Here is a 15009-nt window from a genome sequence, read left to right as displayed (position 1 = left end):
GACTCAGTGGTGTAATACTTATGTAAATTAGATACAGTTGAAGTCGCAAGTTTACATACACTTAGGTTGGAGTCATTAAAACTTGTTTTTCAACCACTCCACACATGTATTGTTAACAAACTATAGTTTTGGCAAGTTGGTTCAGACATCTACTTTGTGCACGACACAAGTCATTTTTCCAACAATTGTTTACATACAGATTATTTCCCACATAATTGTCACGATTGTCTTTAGGTGAAAGAGAGGACCAAGGCGCAGCGTGATATAAATACATCTTCTATTTATTTGAAGATGAAAGGAACACGAACACTAATACAAACTAGACAAAACAACAAACAACCGTGAAGCTAACAAACGAAAGTGCAGACACACGCTACTAACGTCAAACATAGACAATGGCTCTGGCGGCTCCTGACTGGCGGCTCCTGACTGAAGGACGGCTCTGGCGGCTCCTGACTGGCGGGTGGCTCTGGCGGCTCCTGACTGGCGGGCGGCTCTGACGGCTCGGGACAGACGGGCGGCTCTGACGGCCGGGACAGACGGGCGGCTCTGACGGCTCGGGACAGACGGGCGGCTCTGACGGCTCGGGACAGACGGGCGGCTCTGACGGCTCGGGACAGACGGGTGGCTCTGACGTCTTGGGACAGACGGGCGGCTCTGACGGCTCGGGACAGACGGACGGCTCTGACGGCTCGGGACAGACGGACGGCTCTGACGGCTCTGGACAGACGGGCAGCTCAGATGGCTCTGGGCAGGCAGGCAGCTCAGATGGCTCTGGGCAGGCAGGCAGCTCAGATGGCTCTGGGCAGGCAGGCAGCTCAGATGGCTCTGGGCAGGCAGGCAGCTCAGATAGCGCTGGGCAGACGGCAGACTCTGGCCGGCTGAGGCGCACAGTAGGCCTGGTGCGTGGTGCCGGGACTGGAGGTACCGGGCTAAGGACACGCACCTCAAGGCTAGTGCGGGGAGCAGCAACAGGGCGCACAGGACTCTGGAGATGCACAGGAGGCTTGGTGCATGGTGCCGGAACTGGTGGGAATGGGCTGGAGACACGCACCACAGAGCGAGTGCGTGGAGGAGGAACAGGGCTCTGGAGACACACTGGAAGCCTGGTGCGTGGTGTTGGCACTGGTGGTACTGGGCTGGGGCGGGGAGGTGGCGCCGGATATACCGGACCGTGCAGGCGTACTGGCTCCCTTGAGCACCGAGCCTGCCCAACCTTACCTGGTTGAATGCTCCCCGTAGCCCGACCACTGCGGGGAGATGGAATAACCCGCACTGGGCTGTGTTGGCGAACCGGGGACACCATGCGTAAGGCTGGTGCCATGTATCGTCCCGAGAAGACGCACTGGAGACCAGACGCGTTGAGCCGGCTTCATGGCACCTGGCTTAATGCTCAATCTAGCCCGGCAGATATGTGGAGCTGGAATGTACCGCACCGGGCTATGTACACGTACAGGAGACACCGTGCGCTTTACCGCATAACACGGTGTCTGCCCGTACTTTCGCTCTCCACGGTAAGCTCGGGGAGTTGGCGCAGGTCTCCTACCTGACTTCGCCACACTCCCTTGTAGCCCCCTCCCAAGAATTTTTTGGGCTTGACTCTCAGGCTTCCAGCCTCGCTTCCGTGCTGCCTCCTCATACCGCCGCCTCTCGGCTTTAGCTGCCTCCAGCTCTTCACGAGGGCGGTGATATTCTCCCGGTTGTGCCCAAGGTCCGTTACCGTCCAGTATTTCTTCCCAAGTCCATGAATCTTGTGTTCGCTGCTCCTGCTGCTGCTTATCACGCTGCTTGGTCCTTTTGTGGTGGGTAATTCTGTCACGATCGTCTTTAGGTGAAAGAGAGGACCAAGGTGATATAAATACATCTTCTATTTATTTGAAGATGAAACGAACACGAACACTAATACAAACTAGACAAAACAACAAACGACTGTGAAGCTAACAAACGAAAGTGCAGACACAAGCTACTAACGTCAAACATAGACAATTACCAAAAAACCTACCTAATGCCTATGGCTGCCTTAAATATGGCTCCCAATCAGAGACAACGATAGACAGCTGTCTCTGATTGAGAACCAATCCAGGCAACCATAGACTTACATAAACACCTACACTGAACACAACCCCATGAACTCTACCAAAACCCCCTAGAAAATACACACACCCTAGACTAGACAAAAAACACAAACATCCCCCATGTCACACTCTGACCTAACTAAAATAATAAAGAAAACAAAGATAACTAAGGCCAGGGCGTGTCAATAATTCACTGTATCACAATTCCAGTGGGTCAGAAGATTACTTACACTAAGTTGACTGTGCCTTTAAACCGCTTGGAAAATTCTAGAAAAATATGTCATGGCTTCAGAAGCTTCTGATAGGCTAATTGACATAATTTGAGCCAATTAGAGGTGTACCTGTGGATGTATTTCAAGGCCTAACCTATAAAAGTATCTATAGCCACAGTAAAATGAGTCCTATATCAACATAACCTGAAAGGCCGCTCAGCAAGGAAGAAGCCACTGCTCCAAAACCGCCATAAAACAGCCAGACTACGGTTTGCAACTGCACATGGGGACAAAGATCGTACTTTTTGGAGAAATGTCCTGAACTGTTTGCCATAATGACCATCGTTATATTTGGAGGAAAAAAGGGGAGTCTTGCAAGCCGAAGAACACCATCCCAACCGTGAAGCATGGGGGTGGCAGCATCATGTTCTGGGGATGCTTTGCTGCAGGAGGGACTGGTGCACTTCACAAAATAGATGGCATCATGAAGGAGTAAAATTATGTGGATATATTGAGGCAACATCTCAAGACATCAGTCAGGAAGTTAAAGCTTGGTCGCAAATGGGTCTTCCAAATGGACAATGACCCTAAGTACACTTTCAAAGTGGTGGCAAAATGGCTGAAGTACAACAAAGTCAAGGTATTGGAGTGGCCAATCACAAAGCCCTGACCTTAAGTTCCTCGGCGTACACATCACGGACAAACTGAATTGGTCCACCCACACAGACAGCGTGGTGAAGAAGGCGCAGCAGCGCCTCTTCAACCTCAGGAGGCTGAAGAAATTCGGCTTGTCACCAAAAGCACTCACAAACTTTTACAGATGCACAATCGAGAGCATCCTGTCGGGCTGTATCACCGCCTGGTACGGCAACTGCTCTGCCCACAACCGTAAGGCTCTCCAGAGGGTAGTGAGGTCTGCACAACGCATCACCGGGGGCAAACTACCTGCCCTCCAGGACACCTACACCACCCGATGTCACAGGAAGGCCATAAATATCATCAAGGACAACAACCACCCGAGCCACTGCCTGTTCACCCCGCTATCATACAGAAGGCGAGATCAGTACAGGTGCATCAAAGCGGGGACCGAGAGACTGAAAAACAGCTTCTATCTCAAAGCCACCAGACTGTTAAACAGCCACCACTAACATTGAGTGGCTGCTGCCAACGTACTCACTCAACTCCAGCCACTTTAATAATGGAAAAATGTATGTAAAAAATGTATCACTAGCCACTTTAAAAAATGCCACTTAATATCATGTTTACATACCCTACATTACTCATCTCATATGTATATACTGTACTCGATACCATCTACTGCATCTTGCCTATGCCGTTCTGTACCATCACTCATTCATATATTTTTACGTAGATACTTCATCCCTTTACACGTGTGTGTATAAGGTAGTTGTTGTGAATTGTTAGGTTAGATTACTCGTTGGTTATTACTGCAGTGTCGGAACTAGAAGCACAAGCATTTCGCTACACTCGCATTAACATCTGCTAACCATGTGTATGTGACAAATAAAATTTGATTTGATTTGATTTGACCTCAATCCGATAGAACATTTGTGGGCAGAACTTAAAAAGCATGTGCAAGCAAGGAGGCCTACCTACCTGATTCAGTTACACCAGCTCTATCAGGAGGAATGGGCCAACATTTACCCAACTTATTGTGGGAAGCTTGTGGAAGGCTACTGGAAACTTTTGACCCAAGTTAAACAATTTAAAGGCAATGCTACCAAATACTAATTGAGTGTATGTAAACTTCTGACCGACTGTGAATGTGACGAAAGAAATAAAAGCTGAAATAAATAATTTCTCTCTACTATTATTCCGACATTTCACATTCTTAAAATAAAGTGGTGATCCGAACTGACCTAAAACAGGGAATTTTTAATAGGATTAAATGTCAGGAATTGTGACAAACTGAGTTGAAATAATATTTGGCTAAGGTGTATGTAAACTTCCGACTTCAACTGTATTTCTTTATTTCGTTTGCAAACATTTCTAAAAACATGCTATCATGTTGTCATTATGGGGTATTGTATGTAGAGAGAAAATAAATATTGAATACATATTCATGTGGAATAAGTCATGGGGTATGAATACTTTCCTGAGGCACTGCAGATTGCATTTTTTATACAGCGCTATTTGGGTTGTTCATTGGACTCTTGAAAAAGGAAAATCTTATTATTTTAGTTGTTTGACATTTTACTGCATTGTTAGGAGCTGGAAACATTAACATTTCGCTGTACCTGCTATAATACCTGCTAAACTGTGTACGCAACCAATAAACTTTGATTTGATTCGACTTTCTCATTTAATCTCAATCATTCTCCTTCTTTACTCCCTCTCTTTACCACTTTCCCATTTCATCTCTCTCCCTCAATCCATTCAATCACTTTCTCATCTCCCTCCCTCAATCCATTCCCTCACTTTCCCATCTCTCTCCCTCAATCCATTCCCTCACTTTCTCATCTCCCTCCCTCAATCCATTCCCTCACTTTCCCATCTCTCTCCCTCAATCCATTCCCTCACTTTCTCATCTCTCTTCCTCAATCCATTGCCTCACTTTCTCATCTCTCTCCCTCAATCCATTCCCTCACTTTCCCATCTCTCTCCCTCAATCCATTCCCTCACTTTCTCATCTCTCTCCCTCAATCCATTCCCTCACTTTCCCATCTCTCTCCCTCAATCCATTCCCTCACTTTCTCATCTCTCTCCCTCAATCCATTCCCTCACTTTCCCATCTCTCTCCCTCAATCCATTCCCTCACTTTCTCATCTCCCTCCCTCAATCCATTCCCTCACTTTCTCATCTCTATTCCTCAATCCATTCCCTCACTTTCTCATCTCTCTCCCTCAATCCATTCCCTCACTTTCTCATTTCTCTCCCTCAATCCATTCCCTCACTTTCTCATCTCCCTCCCTCAATCCATTGCATCACTTTCTCATCTCTCTCCCTCCCTCAATCCATTCCCTCACTTTCTCGTCTCTCTCCCTCAATCCATTCCCTCACTTTCTCATCTCTCTCCCTCAATCCATTCCCTCACTTTCTCATCTCTCTCCCTCAATCCATTCACTCACTTTCTCATCTCCCTCCATCAACCCCTTCCCTCACTTTCTCATCTCTCTCCCTCAATCCATTACCTCACTTTCTCATCCCCCTCCCTCCCTCAAGCCAATCCCTCACTTTCTCATCTCTCTCCCTCAATCCATTCCCTCACTTTCTCATCTCTCTCCCTCAATCCATTCCCTCACTTTCTCATCTCCCTCCCTCAATCCATTGCATCATTTTCTCATCTCCCTCCCTCAATCCATTCCCTCACTTTCTCATCTCTCTCCATCAATCCATTCCCTCACTTTCTCATCTCCCTCCCTCAACCCCTTCCCTCACTTTCTCATCTCTCTCACTCAATCCATTCCCTCACTTTATCATCTCCCTCCCTCCCTCAATCCATTCAATCACTTTCTCATCTCCCTCCCTCAATCCATTCCCTCACTTTCCCATCTCTCTCCCTCAATCCATTCCCTCACTTTCTCATCTCCCTCCCTCAATCCATTCCCTCACTTTCCCATCTCTCTCCCTCAATCCATTCCCTCACTTTCTCATCTCTCTTCCTCAATCCATTCCCTCACTTTCTCATCTCTCTCCCTCAATCCATTCCCTCACTTTCCCATCTCTCTCCCTCAATCCATTCCCTCACTTTCTCATCTCTCTCCCTCAATCCATTCCCTCACTTTCCCATCTCTCTCCCTCAATCCATTCCCTCACTTTCTCATCTCCCTCCCTCAATCCATTCCCTCACTTTCTCATCTCTCTTCCTCAATCCAGTCCCTCACTTTCTCATCTCTCTCCCTCAATCCATTCCCTCACTTTCTCATTTCTCTCCCTCAATCCATTCCCTCACTTTCTCATCTCCCTCCCTCAATCCATTGCATCACTTTCTCATCTCTCTCCCTCCCTCAATCCATTCCCTCACTTTCTCGTCTCTCTCCCTCAATCCATTCCCTCACTTTCTCATCTCTCTCCCTCAATCCATTCCCTCACTTTCTCATCTCTCTCCCTCAATCCATTCACTCACTTTCTCATCTCCCTCCATCAACCCCTTCCCTCACTTTCTCATCTCTCTCCCTCAATCCATTACCTCACTTTCTCATCCCCCTCCCTCCCTCAAGCCAATCCCTCACTTTCTCATGTCTCTCCCTCAATCCATTCCCTCACTTTCTCATCTCTCTCCCTCAATCCATTCCCTCACTTTCTCATCTCCCTCCCTCAATCCATTGCATCATTTTCTCATCTCCCTCCCTCAATCCATTCCCTCACTTTCTCATCTCTCTCCATCAATCCATTCCCTCACTTTCTCATCTCCCTCCCTCAACCCCTTCCCTCACTTTCTCATCTCTCTCACTCAATCCATTCCCTCACTTTCTCATCTCCCTCCCTCCCTCTATCCAATCCCTCACTTTCTCATCTCTCTCCCTCAATCCATTCCCTCACTTTCTCATCTCCCTCCCTCAATCCATTCCCTCACTTTCTCATCTCTCTCCATCAATCCATTCCCTCACTTTCTCATCTCCCTCCCTCAACCCATTGCATCACTTTCTCATATCTCTCCCTCAACCCCTTCCCTCACTTTCTCATCTCTCTCCCTCATTCCATTCCCTCACTTTCTCATCTCCCTCCCTCCCTAAATCCAATCCCTCACTTTCTCATCTCTCTCCCTCAATCCATTCCCTCACTTTCTCACCTCTCTCCCTCAATCCATTCCCTCACTTTCTCATCTCTCTCCCTCAATCCATTCCCTCACTTTCTCATCTCCCTCACTAAACCCATTCCCTCACTTTCTCATCTCTCTCCCTCAATCCATTCCCTCACTTTTTCATCTCTCTCCCTCAATCCAGTCCCTCACTTTCTCATCTCCCTCCCTCAATCCATTCCCTCACTTTCTCATCTCTCTCCCTCAATCCATTCCCTCACTTTCTCATATCCCTCCCTCAATCCATTCCCTCACTTTCTCATCTCCCTCCCTCCCTCAATCCATTCCCTCACTTTCTCATCTCTCTCCCTCAATCCATTCCCTCACTTTCTCATCTCTCTCCATCAATCCATTCCCTCACATTCTCATCTCCCTCCCTCAATCCATTGAATCACTTTCTCATATCCCTCCCTCAATCCATTCCCTCACTTTCTCATCTCTCTCCATCAATCCAATCCCTCACTTTCTCATCTCTCTCCCTCAACCCCTTCCCTCACTTTCTCATCTCTCTCCCTCAATCCATTCCCTCACTTTTTCATCTCTCTCCCTCAATCCAGTCCCTCACTTTCTCATCTCCCTCCCTCAATCCATTCCCTCACTTTCTCATCTCTCTCCCTCAATCCATGCCCTCACTTTCTCATATCCCTCCCTCAATCCATTCCCTCACTTTCTCATCTCTCTCCCTCAATCCATTCCCTCAATTTCTCATCCCCCTCCCTCAATCCATTCCCTCACTTTCTCATCCCCCTCCCTCAATCCATTCCCTCACTTTCCCATCTCTCTCCCTCAATCCATTCCCTCACTTTCTCATCTCTCTACCTCAATCCATTCCCTCACTTTCTCATCTCTCTCCCTCAATCCATTCCCTCACTTTCCCATCTCTCTCCCTCAATCCATTCCCTCACTTTCTCATCTCTCTCCCTCAATCCATTCCCTCACTTTCCCATCTCTCTCCCTCAATCCATTCCCTCACTTTCTCATCTCCCTCCCTCAATCCATTCCCTCACTTTCTCATCTCTCTTCCTCAATCCAGTCCCTCACTTTCTCATCTCTCTCCCTCAATCCATTCCCTCACTTTCTCATTTCTCTCCCTCAATCCGTTCCCTCACTTTCTCATCTCCCTCCCTCAATCCATTGCATCACTTTCTCATCTCTCTCCCTCCCTCAATCCATTCCCTCACTTTCTCGTCTCTCTCCCTCAATCCATTCCCTCACTTTCTCATCTCTCTCCCTCAATCCATTCCCTCACTTTCTCATCTCTCTCCCTCAATCCATTCACTCACTTTCTCATCTCCCTCCATCAACCCCTTCCCTCACTTTCTCATCTCTCTCCCTCAATCCATTACCTCACTTTCTCATCCCCCTCCCTCCCTCAAGCCAATCCCTCACTTTCTCATGTCTCTCCCTCAATCCATTCCCTCACTTTCTCATCTCTCTCCCTCAATCCATTCCCTCACTTTCTCATCTCCCTCCCTCAATCCATTGCATCATTTTCTCATCTCCCTCCCTCAATCCATTCCCTCACTTTCTCATCTCTCTCCATCAATCCATTCCCTCACTTTCTCATCTCCCTCCCTCAACCCCTTCCCTCACTTTCTCATCTCTCTCACTCAATCCATTCCCTCACTTTCTCATCTCCCTCCCTCCCTCTATCCAATCCCTCACTTTCTCATCTCTCTCCCTCAATCCATTCCCTCACTTTCTCATCTCCCTCCCTCAATCCATTCCCTCACTTTCTCATCTCTCTCCATCAATCCATTCCCTCACTTTCTCATCTCCCTCCCTCAACCCATTGCATCACTTTCTCATATCTCTCCCTCAACCCCTTCCCTCACTTTCTCATCTCTCTCCCTCATTCCATTCCCTCACTTTCTCATCTCCCTCCCTCCCTAAATCCAATCCCTCACTTTCTCATCTCTCTCCCTCAATCCATTCCCTCACTTTCTCACCTCTCTCCCTCAATCCATTCCCTCACTTTCTCATCTCTCTCCCTCAATCCATTCCCTCACTTTCTCATCTCCCTGACTAAACCCATTCCCTCACTTTCTCATCTCTCTCCCTCAATCCATTCCCTCACTTTCTCATCTCCCTCCCTCCCTCAAGCCAATCCCTCACTTTCTCATCTCTCTCCCTCAATCCATTCCCTCACTTTCTCATCTCTCTCCCTCAATCCATTCCCTCACTTTCTCATCTCCCTCCCTCAATCCATTGCATCATTTTCTCATCTCCCTCCCTCAATCCATTCCCTCACTTTCTCATCTCTCTCCCTCAATCCATTCCCTCACTTTCTCATCTCTCTCCATCAATCCATTCCCTCACATTCTCATCTCCCTCCCTCAATCCATTGAATCACTTTCTCATATCCCTCCCTCAATCCATTCCCTCACTTTCTCATCTCTCTCCATCAATCCAATCCCTCACTTTCTCATCTCTCTCCCTCAACCCCTTCCCTCACTTTCTCATCTCTCTCCCTCAATCCATTCCCTCACTTTTTCATCTCTCTCCCTCAATCCAGTCCCTCACTTTCTCATCTCCCTCCCTCAATCCATTCCCTCACTTTCTCATCTCTCTCCCTCAATCCATGCCCTCACTTTCTCATATCCCTCCCTCAATCCATTCCCTCACTTTCTCATCTCTCTCCCTCAATCCATTCCCTCAATTTCTCATCCCCCTCCCTCAATCCATTCCCTCACTTTCTCATCCCCCTCCCTCAATCCATTCCCTCACTTTCCCATCTCTCTCCCTCAATCCATTCCCTCACTTTCTCATCTCTCTACCTCAATCCATTCCCTCACTTTCTCATCTCTCTCCCTCAATCCATTCCCTCACTTTCCCATCTCTCTCCCTCAATCCATTCCCTCACTTTCTCATCTCTCTCCCTCAATCCATTCCCTCACTTTCCCATCTCTCTCCCTCAATCCATTCCCTCACTTTCTCATCTCCCTCCCTCAATCCATTCCCTCACTTTCTCATCTCTCTTCCTCAATCCAGTCCCTCACTTTCTCATCTCTCTCCCTCAATCCATTCCCTCACTTTCTCATTTCTCTCCCTCAATCCGTTCCCTCACTTTCTCATCTCCCTCCCTCAATCCATTGCATCACTTTCTCATCTCTCTCCCTCCCTCAATCCATTCCCTCACTTTCTCGTCTCTCTCCCTCAATCCATTCCCTCACTTTCTCATCTCTCTCCCTCAATCCATTCCCTCACTTTCTCATCTCTCTCCCTCAATCCATTCACTCACTTTCTCATCTCCCTCCATCAACCCCTTCCCTCACTTTCTCATCTCTCTCCCTCAATCCATTACCTCACTTTCTCATCCCCCTCCCTCCCTCAAGCCAATCCCTCACTTTCTCATGTCTCTCCCTCAATCCATTCCCTCACTTTCTCATCTCTCTCCCTCAATCCATTCCCTCACTTTCTCATCTCCCTCCCTCAATCCATTGCATCATTTTCTCATCTCCCTCCCTCAATCCATTCCCTCACTTTCTCATCTCTCTCCATCAATCCATTCCCTCACTTTCTCATCTCCCTCCCTCAACCCCTTCCCTCACTTTCTCATCTCTCTCACTCAATCCATTTCCTCACTTTCTCATCTCCCTCCCTCCCTCTATCCAATCCCTCACTTTCTCATCTCTCTCCCTCAATCCATTCCCTCACTTTCTCATCTCCCTCCCTCAATCCATTCCCTCACTTTCTCATCTCTCTCCATCAATCCATTCCCTCACTTTCTCATCTCCCTCCCTCAACCCATTGCATCACTTTCTCATATCTCTCCCTCAACCCCTTCCCTCACTTTCTCATCTCTCTCCCTCATTCCATTCCCTCACTTTCTCATCTCCCTCCCTCCCTAAATCCAATCCCTCACTTTCTCATCTCTCTCCCTCAATCCATTCCCTCACTTTCTCACCTCTCTCCCTCAATCCATTCCCTCACTTTCTCATCTCTCTCCCTCAATCCATTCCCTCACTTTCTCATCTCCCTCACTAAACCCATTCCCTCACTTTCTCATCTCTCTCCCTCAATCCATTCCCTCACTTTCTCATCTCCCTCCCTCCCTCAAGCCAATCCCTCACTTTCTCATCTCTCTCCCTCAATCCATTCCCTCACTTTCTCATCTCTCTCCCTCAATCCATTCCCTCACTTTCTCATCTCCCTCCCTCAATCCATTGCATCATTTTCTCATCTCCCTCCCTCAATCCATTCCCTCACTTTCTCATCTCTCTCCATCAATCCATTCCCTCACTTTCTCATCTCCCTCCCTCAAACCCTTCCCTCACTTTCTCATCTCTCTCACTCAATCCATTCCCTCACTTTCTCATCTCCCTCCCTCCCTCTATCCAATCCCTCACTTTCTCATCTCTCTCCCTCAATCCATTCCCTCACTTTCTCATCTCCCTCCCTCAATCCATTCCCTCACTTTCTCATCTCTCTCCATCAATCCATTCCCTCACTTTCTCATCTCCCTCCATCAACCCATTGCATCACTTTCTCATATCTCTCCCTCAATCCATTCCCTCACTTTCTCATCTCTCTCCATCAATCCAATCCCTCACTTTCTCATCTCTCTCCCTCAACCCCTTCCCTCACTTTCTCATCTCTCTCCCTCAATCCATTCCCTCACTTTCTCATCTCCCTCCCTCCCTAAATCCAATCCCTCACTTTCTCATCTCTCTCCCTCAATCCATTCCCTCACTTTCTCATCTCTCTCCCTCAATCCATTCCCTCACTTTCTCACCTCTCTCCCTCAATCCATTCCCTCACTTTCTCATCTCTCTCCCTCAATCCATTCCCTCACTTTCTCATCTCCCTCACTCAACCCATTCCCTCACTTTCTCATCTCTCTCCCTCAATCCATTCCCTCACTTTCTCATCTCCCTCCCTCAATCCATTCCCTCACTTTCTCATCTCTCTCCATCAATCCATTCCCTCACTTTCTCATCTCCCTCCATCAACCCATTGCATCACTTTCTCATATCTCTCCCTCAATCCATTCCCTCACTTTCTCATCTCTCTCCATCAATCCAATCCCTCACTTTCTCATCTCTCTCCCTCAACCCCGTCCCTCACTTTCTCATCTCTCTCCCTCAATCCATTCCCTCACTTTCTCATCTCCCTCCCTCCCTAAATCCAATCCCTCACTTTCTCATCTCTCTCCCTCAATCCATTCCCTCACTTTCTCATCTCTCTCCCTCAATCCATTCCCTCACTTTCTCACCTCTCTCCCTCAATCCATTCCCTCACTTTCTCATCTCTCTCCCTCAATCCATTCCCTCACTTTCTCATCTCCCTCACTCAACCCATTCCCTCACTTTCTCATCTCTCTCCCTCAATCCATTCCCTCACTTTCTCATCCCCCTCCCTCAATCCTATCCATCACTTTCTCATCTCCCTCCCTCACTCAATCCATTCCCTCACTTTCTCATCTCTCTCCCTCAATCCATTCCCTCACTTTCACATCTCTCTCCCTCAATCCATTCCCTCACTTTCTCATCTCTCCCTCAATCCTTTCCCTCACTTTCTCATATCTCTCCCTCAATCCATCCCCTCACTTTTTCATCTCTCTCCCTCAATCCAGTCCCTCACTTTCTCATCTCCCTCCCTCAATCCATTCCCTCACTTTCTCATCTCTCTCCCTCAATCCATTCCCTCACTTTCTCATCTCCCTCCCTCAATCCATTCCCTCACTTTCTCATCTCTCTCTCCCTCAATCCATTCCCTCACTTTCTCATCTCTCTCCCTCAATCAATTCCCTCACTTTCTCATCTCCCTCCCTCCCTCAAGCCAATCCCTCACTTTCTCATCTCTCTCCCTCAATCCATACCCTCACTTTCTCATCTCTCTCCATCAATCCATTCCCTCACTTTCTCATCTCCCTCCCTCAATCCATTGCATCACTTTCTCATATCCCTCCCTCAATCCATTCCCTCACTTTCTCATCTCTCTCCATCAATCCAATCCCTTACATTCTCATGTCTCTCCCTCAACCCATTCCCTCACTTTCTCATCTCTCTCCCTCAATCCATTCCCTCACTTTCTCATCTCCCTCCCTCAATCCATTCCCTCACTTTCTCATCTCTCTCCCTCAATCCATTCCCTCATTTTCTAATTTCCGTCCCTCAATCCATTCCCTCACTTTCTCATCTCTCTCCCTCAATCCATTCCCTCAATTTCTCATCCCCCTCCCTCAATCCATTCCCTCACTTTCTCATCCCCCTCCCTCAATCCATTCCCTCACTTTCCCATCTCTCTCCCTCAATCCATTCCCTCACTTTCTCATCTCCCTCCTTCAATACATTACCTCACTTTCTCATCTCTGTTCCTCAATCCATTCCCTCATTTTCTTATCCCCCTCCCTCAATCCATTCCCTCACTTTCTCATCTCTCTCCCTCAATCCATTCCCTCACTTTCTCATCTCTCTCTCTCAATCCATTCCCTCACTTTCTCATTTCCGTCCCTCAATCCATTCCCTCACTTTCTCATCTCTCTCCCTCAATCCATTCCCTCACTTTCCCATCTCTCTCCCTCAATCCATTCCCTCACTTTCTCATCTCCCTCCCTTAATCCATTCCCTCACTTTCTCATCTCTCTTCCTCAATCCATTCCCTCACTTTCTCATCTCTCTCACTCAATCCATTCCCTCACTTTCTCATCTCCCTCGTTTAATCCATTCCCTCACTTTCTCATCTCTCTTCCTCAATCCATTCCCTCACTTTCTCATCTCCCTCCCTTAATCTATACCCTCACTTTCCTATCTCCCTCCCTTAATCCATTCCCTCACTTTCTCATCTCTCTTCCTCAATCCATTCCCTCACTTTCTCATCTCCCTCCCTTAATCCATTCCCTCACTTTCTCATCTCTCTTCCTCAATCCATTCCCTCACTTTCTCATCTCCCTCCCTTAATCTATACCCTCACTTTCCTATCTCTCTTCCTCAATCCATTCCCTCACTTTCTCATCTCTCTCCCTCAATCCATTCCCTCACTTTCTCATCTCTCTCCCTTCAATCCATTCCCACACTTTCTCATCTCTCTCCCTTCAATCCATTCCCTCACTTTCTCATCTCTCTCCCTCAATCCATTCCCTCACTTTCTCATCTCCCTCCCTCAATCCATTCCCTCACTTTCTCATCTCTCTCCCTCAATCCATTCCCTCACTTTCTCATCTCTCTCCCTCCCTCAATCCATTCCCTCACTTTCTCATCTCTCTCCCTCAATCCATTCCCTCACTTTCTCATCTCTCTCCCTCCCTCAATCCATTCCCTCACTTTCTCATCTCTCTCCCTCAATCCATTCCCTCTCTTTCTCATCTCTCTCCCTCCCTCAATCCATTCCCTCACTTTCTCATCTCCCTCCCTCAATCCATTCCCTCACTTTCTCATCTCTCTCCCTCAATCCATTCCCTCACTTTCTCATCTCTCTCCCTCCCTCAATCCATTCCCTCACTTTCTCATCTCTCTCCCTCAATCCATTCCCTCACTTTCTCATCTCCCTCCCTCCCTCAATCCTTTCCCTCACTTTCTCATCTCTCTCCCTCAATCCATTCCCTCACTTTCTCATCTCTCTCTCCCTCAATCCATTCCCTCACTTTCTGATCTCCCTCCCTCAATCCATTCCCTCACTTTCTCATCTCCCTCCCTCAATCCATTCCCTCACTTTCTCATCTCTCTCCCTCAACCCATTCCCTCACTTTCTCATCTCTCTCCCTCAATCCATTCCCTCACTTTCTCATCTCCCTCCCTCCCTCAATCCATTCCCTCACTTTCTCATCTATCTCCCTCAATCCATTCCCTCACTTTCTCATCTCTCTCCCTCAATCCATTCCCTCACTTTCTCATCTCTCTCCCTCTGTCACGACTTCTGCCGAAGTCGTTGCCTCTCCTTGTCCGGGCGGTGTTCGGCGGTCGACTTCACCGGTCTTCTAGTCATCATCGATCCATTTTTCATTTTCCATTGGTTTTGT

At 47.8% G+C, this 15009-nt stretch overlaps 1 pseudogene; it reads right to left on the bottom strand.

Annotated features, from left to right (window-relative positions):
• LOC129866960 (WW domain-containing oxidoreductase-like) overlaps positions 1-15009 on the bottom strand; it is a 320558-nt pseudogene that overhangs the window by 73174 nt on the left and 232375 nt on the right.

This window comes from Salvelinus fontinalis, chromosome 12 (genome assembly GCF_029448725.1).
Source record: "Salvelinus fontinalis isolate EN_2023a chromosome 12, ASM2944872v1, whole genome shotgun sequence".
Taxonomy (NCBI): domain Eukaryota; kingdom Metazoa; phylum Chordata; class Actinopteri; order Salmoniformes; family Salmonidae; genus Salvelinus; species Salvelinus fontinalis.
The sequence above is the reverse complement of the archived record's forward strand: the minus strand, read 5'-3'. Positions and strand labels throughout refer to the sequence as shown.